The 9,950-nt window shown below is 33.9% G+C and overlaps 1 protein-coding gene and 1 long non-coding RNA gene across 2 annotated transcripts in view; one reads left to right on the top strand and one right to left on the bottom strand.

Annotated features, from left to right (window-relative positions):
* The window catches only part of LOC107185133, an 11,901-nt gene extending 10,253 nt beyond the window's left edge, over nucleotides 1-1,648 (bottom strand). Inside the window, exon 1 of the long non-coding RNA XR_001516048.1 lies at nucleotides 1,611-1,648. This is a non-coding gene — a long non-coding RNA (uncharacterized LOC107185133). The remainder of the gene's footprint in view (nucleotides 1-1,610) is intronic.
* TANC2 (tetratricopeptide repeat, ankyrin repeat and coiled-coil containing 2) overlaps nucleotides 1-9,950 on the top strand; it is a 228,796-nt gene that overhangs the window by 64,892 nt on the left and 153,954 nt on the right. The window lies entirely within an intron of this gene.

Here is a 9,950-nt window from a genome sequence, read left to right as displayed (position 1 = left end):
AAGAGACTGGTAATAAACGTATAGCCAATAAATAAATACTCTATTTTAGATAATTACAAGTACTATGAAGGTAATAAAGTAGGAAGTGGGGTAGTGAGAGACTGGGGTGGTGGTAGGATTTATTTCTGTGGAGTGGTCAGAGGAGGAGATACTTGAACTGAAATCTGAATAACAAGAAAGGGCCAGTCATGGGAAGATCTAGGGTCATAGCCTTCCAGGCAGAAGGAACAGCCAGTGCAAAAGTCCTGAAGCAGAAAGCACCATTAGCATGGTCCAGGAATTAAAAAAGACAAGTGTGGCTTCCGCACAGTAAGTCAAGGGTGGGAGTACTAGAACATAGTTGGAGAGGTAGGTTGAAGCCAGAGTTTTTAGGGTCATAGTAAGGAGCCTACTCTTAGAATTTTAAGCAGAGCTGGAATGGGAACTAATATGATCTGATATACCTTTTAATCAGATTTTGTTGGCAAGTATCTGAAGAATGGAGTATGAGAGACTAGTGTATCCCATGTTCATTAATCTTGTACATGATTTCCTGATCTTTAAATAGATCTTTAAATTCTAACAAGGGATAAAAAGACAATCTTTTTTTAATCTTGTAAGATATAATAAAGGAGTAACCTTTTCCTATCATTTTTATTATGTAATCTTTGTACTCTTAGCATATTTATTATAGTCCTTCACATAGGTATATATATGAAGACCCATTTGCAGAAATAGGTCTATTCTATTTTTAATATTTTGACTTATGTTTAGTCTTCCGAGAGTGAGAGTGGGGAAAGGTCTGCACAAGAATAAAGACATATATGAAATTTGGAGATAGAAAATTAAATGTTAAATATATATAGATATATAGTATTTCTACACACATTACCTACATACCTCACTCTATTCAGTATAAAAACAAATTAATACAGTGTAAGTGGTTAAGAGAGAAATAGGCTTTGGGCTTATACTGCTTGAGTTTGTAACCCACTTAGAAACTCACTTCACTACTGTGTAGTTCTGTTTCTTCATCTGTAAAATGGGGATAATGATATCTTCAACACCATGGGTAATCAGGCCTACACCATTGAGGCTGATCACAATGTTTAATGCTTGCTTAAAATGGCATTTGGCAAATACTAAATGCCCAGAATGAGTTAGCTGTTATTGTTAGCAAAAATTGTTTAAATTTGGTGAGAAGTTTTTAAAAATTGCTTTTAACATTAGATACCAATTTGGAACTTCAAATTTTTGCATGTTTTAAAAGTTACACTTTTTTAATGATAGTAATAATAATGGTGATAATTCTCATGTGAATGCTTACAGTGTGACATACACATATTCGCTCATGTATTCTTCACATGTATCTCCATTTTATAGATGAGTAAATTAAGTCTTAGAGAGGTCAGATGTCTTGCTTAAAATTATACAACCATAGAAAGCTGTCAAAGCCAAGGTTAACATCCAGGCCTTTAAACTCCAAATTTGTCTCATTATACCAATGTAAAAATTAAGCTTTAAGGAAGTTAGCTAACTCACCCACAGCATCTGGTAAATCAAATAGTAGTAAGACTTTATTCCAAGTAGCAGAAGTGATAGCCAAATGATTTAAGCCAGCAATTTTCAACCTTTTTCATGTCATGGCACACGTAAACTAATATCTAAAATTTTGTACCATACCAATCGGAATATGAATACACACACACACACACACACACATAATTTTGATTCATTCATGTAGGACAGCTATTGTTGTGTTGGCTGTTGTCATTTTTTTTATTTGACAGTCCAAGGGAAAAGAGGTCAGTTGCCCCTGACTAAATAATCAGGTATTGCATGTTTTAAAAATTCTTGCAGCATGCTGGATGAAAATCGCTGGTTTAGGCAATAAAGGAAAACTAGAAGCTATAGAAGTTGAGCAAGCCTCAAGGTTCATTTGGCCTAATTGGATACTGCCGTGCATTGGAGGGGACATGGAAGAGAGTGTACAGAGATAGCATAGTGGTGTGGTAATGGAATTGCCACAATTCTCTAGATTCTTATTCAGTGCTCTTTTCAAGATGTTTTTGTTGGTAAAATCATAAAGCCCATCAGCATACTTCTTAGAATATAGATAATTGGGAGTGCCAGTAGTCTATTTTCTCAACACTTACTGAATTTATACTGTTTGTCTATTATGTACACTGTAAGTTTAGTAGAAGTTAAATTTTGAGTATTCACACTATTGGTAGGGGTGTAAATTGATGCAGCCTTTTTGTAAGTTTGACAATATGTATCAAAATTGTAATGCACATAATTTATGACAGCAATTTTATTGCTCAGATAAATTTGAAAAAAAATTGAAATGTATATGTATGGATGGATGTATGCATGTGTGTATATATATATATAGTATTACTTATATAGTAAAAAATGAAAACCTAAATATTTATCAATAATAGTAATCCATTGGTGTTTTAAAATTATATACACACATAAACACATATATTTGGTGTGGTATGGAGATACAATAACTCAGAAGTGGGAAAGGGATGACATAAATTTTGTTGTATACTCTTATATAGTAGTTGTATTTTTTTTATCACGTTAAAATCCAAAATCTCATGAGGCATTGTAACAAAATGGACCCTGACATCCATTTCCTTATTCTATAAACTTGTGCAAATTTGCTGTAAGTCTCTGTACTTCAGTTTACTTGTTTCTAAAATGGGAATGATAATAGTATATACCTAAACCAGTGTCACCCCAATACATTTAAAATAAAAGAACACCAAAAAAATTATATAGTGTATACCTTATAGGACTATTAACAGAATTGGATGAGTTGGTATGTATAAGTCATAAGACAGCATCTGACACAGAGTTAGGTATTCCATAAATGTTAGCTATAATTATTGTAACTTTAAGATTTGTGTGACTTTCTATCAACTATGTTCAGTATCAGTTCTGAGCCTTTGGAAGGTGACCTTCAAGTAATTTACTTAATTGGCTCAAATGAGTTCCTCTCTACTTTTCCGAGGAGTAACCTGATATCAAATGGATTATTAACTAGTCTTTGGGAAAAAGTAATTTTGGCCTGATTTAAAAGGTATTTGCTACCAATAGATTGGAATGACTGTGGCAAGCCAATTTAGATGGTAAATAAATCACAGTAATCAATTTGATCATGCTGCAACCTAGTTATTTTAGATACTAGCTGCAGCCGAAGTATTTTTTTCATCATAGATAAAATGGAATCATTGACTTGTTTTCAAGATACCCTGTGAAAATCATTTAAAGCTATTTTGATAAAAAGAAAAAAGCCTATGCATAATGTTAGTCTTATATGTTTTAATGCACTTATATGTTCTTTACATGAAAATAATTACCTTGCAATTTGGGGGAAAACTGGAATTCATGATCTACTTCAGTGAATTTTATTATTAGGAAAAGTACAGAGTTTCTATGAAGATTAAATAAGATTTCTTAAACATACAACCTATCATATAATAAACATTAAATAAATGCTTTTATTGTCATTTTTAACTTAGATAAAACGGAAATATAGTCTTGAGAAAAGTATTGAAAAGCCAAATTAAAAATATAAAGAGCATTTTTAGAAAAAATATAATTTGTATTATAGTGAATTTTATTAGATTAAAAAATCTAGTAGATGTGTGGTAATCTAAGCTCCCTTCAGTCCTAAATTAGATACCTCTATTTTAATTTCCATATGGATAAAGTACTTTACCAAATACTTCTAAAGCTAAGTAAAAAATGTAAATGAAGACTTTTAAACTCTTTGGAATACTAACACTAATGCTAATTAAAGTAGGTCTGGACCTCATTCAAGTACTGTTTCTAATTCAGATGCTCTAGTTTTATGGGTTGAAGGTTTATTCAGTGGTAGAAGTAGCTCCCATTGCTCTCCCTGTAGCCTTCCAGACAAAAAGTAGAGAATGTTAGTCAGTTATTGTTTAATTCAATTTAGATAACTTCAGGTATCATGAGTCAGTATTATTAAAGAAAACGAGAGCCGGACAGTAATTAAAAGTGGTAAAGAGGGATTTTTATTCAGGAAGTATTGCGACAGGGAAAAAGAGAGCTCACTTTAGAACTGGGTTCAATTCTGAAATACAGTAAAGACAGTTAAGGATTTATAGTCAAGAAGCAAGGAAGGGAAGGCAGCAGTGGATGGAAAATTAGTAAGAGGAGACATCAAAGATAGGATTTTTGCTAAACCAATTTAACTGAATTTTTGCTGAACAAAGGACAGAGTGATCAGCTATCAAGGGTGGGGGGAGTCTCACTAAACTGACTTAGGAGGATTCTTGCTACAACTTGGCTAGACTGCAGGCTTTAATATAAGACCTAAGGATGAGGCATAGTGGAAAACAGGGCTCAGAAGAAGCCTGACAAAGTTTTATTAAGAGGAGAGGCTTTGTCAGTATGTATATTTTGAGCACTTACATGTCAACATGTATTATCAAATAAAGAATCCTTTTGTGATGTTTACACACACGGGATTTGGATAGTGCCATACTCTCAAGAGTCCAGGCCTTCCAGTAGGACAAAGAACTATGTTAAAAGTCTACACTCATTCATTTGTAAGCTTTATGTCTAGATAATATGTAAGTAAGAATAATAATACTTTAGAGTTAAAAGGAATAAGAAATGTTTGTAGAGCATTTCTCTATGTGCCTAACACTTAATGTGTCAAACATGGTTTGCCAGTTAAATACTTTTTGTTCTGCTTTAAATAAATTTGCATCATATTACTGTGATCAACTCGTATTTATTAGAAACTCTGATTAATAGTTAATATTTCTTTGTTTAATTAATAAATAAATTTTTGATAGATAAAATCTTTCAAAATGGAAGCCTATATGGGGAAAAATAAAAGGAATCCTAACAGGTGGAAAAGTTAGTAATCACTTGGTTAGTAATTGCTGATATCACGTGGGGAAGGAAGAAAATTTTTTCCTACACTTCTACGTTCTTTTGGCTCGTCTAATAAGTAAATCTACAAGAGACAGATTAACAAGAGAAACTAACCAAATTCAATTACATGCATATGTATCGGAACCCCACGTACATAAGAGAGTCAGAGACCCCCGCATACATAAGAGGTTCAGAAACAGAAAGGTAAAATGGAGCATATATGGCATCGTGAGCCAAGGCACAAGGTAAGAAGAGCCTTGGGGCTTTGGAGGGGAGTGCGATCATTTGCAGACGATACGAATAACAGGTGTTCAGTAATTAGAAATAGGCCCTTCCTTATACATAGGTCGTAAGTTATTTCTGGTAATGACTCTTATTATGGGCAAGGCCCCAATTTAAATTCTTCTGGGTAGTTAAGGGAGGGGCAGAAGTTTCACCTGAACCTACAGGGTCTCAATTGCCTACGGCAGTGGTCGGCAAACTCATTAGTCAACAGAGCCAAATATCAACAGTACAACGATTGAAATTTCTTTTGAGAGCCAAATTTTTTAAACTTAAACTATATAGGTAGGTACATTGTTATTAACTTAATCAGGGTAATCCTAAGGTTTAGGAAGAGCCACACTCAAGGGGCCAAAGAGCCGCATGTGGCTCGCGAGCCGCAGTTTGCCGACCACGGGCCTACAACTTAAAATAATTCACATGCCAAATAGCACATCTTGGGGAGGCCTGTTCTGAACCCCTTAAGTCCCTTTTAGCTAGTATGTGGTGGTTCTAAGAGTCGGGCATCACTTTTTAAAATTAAATTTATTGGGGTGACATTGGTTAATAGGATCATATAGGTTTCAGGTGTGGTTTTCTATGTTACAAGATCTGTATTTTGCAATGTGTGCCCACCACCCAAAGTTAAATCTTCTCCTGTCATCATAATAGGTCCCCTTTCCCCCTCACCCCCCACCACCTTCCCTCTGGCAACCACCACACTGCTGTTTGTGTCCATGATTTTATTTTATATCCCACATATGAGTGAAATCATATGGTTCTTAGCTTTTTCTGACTTCACTTAGCATAATATTCTCAAGGTCCATCTATGGGGTATCACTTTTTTATTTTTATTGATTTCAGAGAGGAAGGAAGAGGGAGAGAGAGAGACAGAAACATCAATGATGAGAGAGAATCATTGATTGGCTGTGCACGGCACCTACTGGTGATCAAGCCTGCAACCCGGGCAAGTGCCTTTGACCAGAATCGAACCTGGGACCCTTCAATCTGCAGGCCAACTCTCTATCCACTGAGCCAAACAGGCTAGGCATGGGGTATCACTTTAAATGTGGAAAATACCATGACGGTTAGAAAAAAAAGAAAATCCTTCTTTGTTCATGCTTCCTCTGTGATCTTGCCCAGAAAACTCACCATGAGTTTATGCCACAGTTCCTAGAAGTCTATTTTTATATTTAATTGACCCTGTCTTCCCTACTTGCTTATCTGCCCACCTGCTGGAATTTGAGCAGTTCACAAAGTTTCAACTGTTAGATGTAAAGATTAAATAATGTTGGTCTTCAGAAATACTTCTCAGTCACAACACATTATGAAAGGCAAGTAAGTAAATATCCATGATTCAGAAGAAATCCTCTTAGTGACTCTCCAAATAGGAAGTAAATTATAATGTGTGATTATATACTGCTTAGCTTTTAATATATATTCACATCATAAAATAGAACTTATTATAATGCTAAACCATATTTTCCTTCATTATAGAAAATGTGCCCAAATTGACATATTTAACCCATAAGAATAACAAATATGTAGCATGACAGAATATTCTCTCACTAATGAATATACATTATAGTGACAATGCTGCCCACATAAGAGAACAGTGTAATAAATAAATTTACCTTATTGTTTTTGCTTTACTTTTGTATTGTTTTTGCATTGGAACATTTCGTTAAATATGTGGTGGTTGGAGAGAAATATTCATTGATATGATATAGAACAATTTCATATAGCTGTGGTTTTCAATCGATGTGCTACAATAATTTTTGCAATACCTGACTACTTAATCAGAGGCACTGACCTCATTTCCTTTAGATTATCAGGTAAAAAAAAAAAAAAAAGACAACAGCTAACACAATAGCTGTTTGGTGTGAAAGAATAAAAATTATACCTTTTTTGTGTCAGATCGGCAAAAAATATATTTTTTGTGGTGCCGCAGAATTTTAGTAATTAGTTTACGTGTGCTACGAGACAAAAAAGATTGAAATCACTGTCATATAGAATTGTCCTATCTAAATAGATGAATAGCACCAGTGGAACATATGCTTCAGAAGCCTACTGAAAGTTCACAGCATGTCTAGAATACTGCAGAGAGTACCATTACCACTGCTAAATCCATACATTAACCCTAGCTCCCCTTTTCCCACGGTTCTTTTTTCAAGCTATCCTGCTGTCCACTGGAAGGGAAGGGACTCTTCTGGATTCCTGGGAGGTGAGGAGAAACTGTGACAACAGAAAGGTTCCCCACACCCTTTAGGGAAAGGCCTTCAGACACATGGGATGGAACACTAATACTAACCCTGTCTCACCAGTGATTAACACAAGTCATTTCCTTGATCATGAGTGAAGGCTATTCGCATTTTCAGGAAGTTGGTGTCTTTTGAACCTTTCTGCATATAGAAGGAATATAGAAGGTAGTATGTCTTTGTTTGAAATTAATACCAATGCTACTATATTAATCAAGTGATAGTTCTGTAGTTTTAGTGTATCTGATACTGCCATCTGAATGAAAGGCATTCAATCAGGTTTTGAATATCTCTAAATATTTAAAAATAACTTTTCTGATACCTTACATTCTAGACAGTTCCTTCCTTATCACTGTCTAAATTTACCATTTAACCCAATAAATTGTGAAGATAAGGCAGGCACATAGACAGTATTATTAATATTTTCAGTTACATTAATATGCAGTTTTGTTAGTGACTACTTACTGTATTTTGCAATATATATTTGTTCACACAGCTCTGATTTAGGAATTCAGAAGAGAAAAAATTGAGAAGGAATCACTAAGAGAGGAGTTTATAGCTTTACAGCATGAGGAGCTTACAGGTTTTTAAAATAAATCGTTCCCAGAATTCATGTCACAGCTCCTTATATGGTGCTGCTTTTTTCCTCTCAGTTGCTATGACAACAGCAGCACTGCGCCATTCATCAGCTCTGGACCTGGACTGTATTGCTAGCCTTCCATGTTACTCCTGAATGTTAAGAACATCCGTGAATCATTCACTGTGTTAATGCTGCGCCATTAGAAACCTCAGAACCAGTTCTTCCATCAATTTGCTCTAACAGAAGGATAAATTAAACTGCGCCACAGAGAAATATTGTATAAAAATATTTCCTTTTTCCTAAGGGAATCATACAATCTATATTTGCTGCAGTAGTCTGAAAGGATAAGCTTATGTCAGGCAATCTCATGAAAAGAACTCGTCCGTGTAATTTGTCTTGAAATCATTAGCTGTTCAAGACAAATACCACATTGCATCTCTGGATACAAAAAGAAGCAGGTGATGTTGTTAGGGATTCTAAGCTCCTTTGGGAGCATCACTTGTGCTTTGGGACCATAATCAACATTTGCTGTAAGAAGTATCACCTGTAACACACAATAAGTTCTGGGCATTGTGAAGAGCTGAGTGCCGAAGATTCAAGTGTGGATCATTACTGATGTGTCAGTTCTGATAACACCATGACCGTGAATAAGAAGAAGCCTTTCAGGTTTACTGGAGAAAAGATGATATAGTATTGACTAAAGAAGAAGACAAACTAAAGCCTGTGAGTATGACAAGTAGAGTATCTGTGTTACACGGGTTTTTGAGATGCGAGGCCTACTTTGAGCTTTGTAGAAAAAGAAACACAACCTAAGAGAATTTGACATAGTTTTCAGGGAAGCCATTAAGAAATGTCTTTAAACATATATATTTAATTTTAATAGTGTGTTCTTTTATTTTTATGTGTGTGTGTGTATGAAATTTAGAAACAGTTTAATACTTTTAAAAATATTTCATTGTGAAGAAAGCTGTTAATTCATTTTTTTAATGTAAATGTGAAGGTCATGTTGCTTTTTTTTGTTAGTTGTGATTCCAGAATAGAATTCTATTCCTATTGCAATACAAGTAAAATACACTTTTAAAAAATAGTGTGGAAACCTAGAATTTCTGTAAGCATGCTTCTTTAATACATTAAATCTTTATTTCATTACCTGCAATGCTTACAAATGAATGTACTTGGATAGTTTTAAGGATTTATTAACTTGACATTATTTGGTATTTATGTTGATTTATATTGTCTGTTTTCCCAGTTGAGAAAGGTTAACTAGAGTTTTTCCATTTTTGTGTTTTCAGACCATTTGGAAATGATCAATTTAAGATAAATTGAATTTATAGATTGAATTTCTTAAAAGACTGTTCATTTACTGGCTTTTAATTTCTCTTTTTAGTTCTGGCCATGGTAACTTAGAAATGTACTAAAAGTAGGAACTTGGTTTTTCAAAATTAGAATATTTAGAATGATCTTCAGCCACTCACAAAGAAAAGGGCATTTTATCTAGGCTTTTTCAGTTATTTATCTTCCTGAATTCCTCTTCTTAAATGCATTTGTTCAGAGAAGATATACTTTAGGGTATAACTGGGTTCCTTTAATTTATACAATTAGGGAAAACTATTTTGCTTTACTTCATTATTACTGCATTTTGATTTATATTTCTTACATTCTTGAGATCTTAGTCTATAGAGCTGTACATATGACTTTGCTCAATGTTTAAGAAACCTTTGAATAGGGAGAATTAATATATTAAAGGATAAAGAAAGTACTAATCACTTACTGTCATGTCATTTAGTAAAAGGATTTTACTCTTTTTTTGAAAGCCTTGTAAGTAATAGATTAAATAAATTGAATGTTTACATTTTAATCATTGTGCAAGAAAATATGAATTTTAAAATTTATATATATTTAATAACTGTATACATTGTAAGTTAACACTTTTTTATTAGATTTTCCTT

The sequence above is a fragment of the Myotis davidii genome, unplaced genomic scaffold, assembly GCF_000327345.1.
Source record: "Myotis davidii unplaced genomic scaffold, ASM32734v1 scaffold69, whole genome shotgun sequence".
Lineage (NCBI taxonomy): Eukaryota > Metazoa > Chordata > Mammalia > Chiroptera > Vespertilionidae > Myotis > Myotis davidii.
This window is presented reverse-complemented; position numbering and strand designations above follow the sequence as displayed.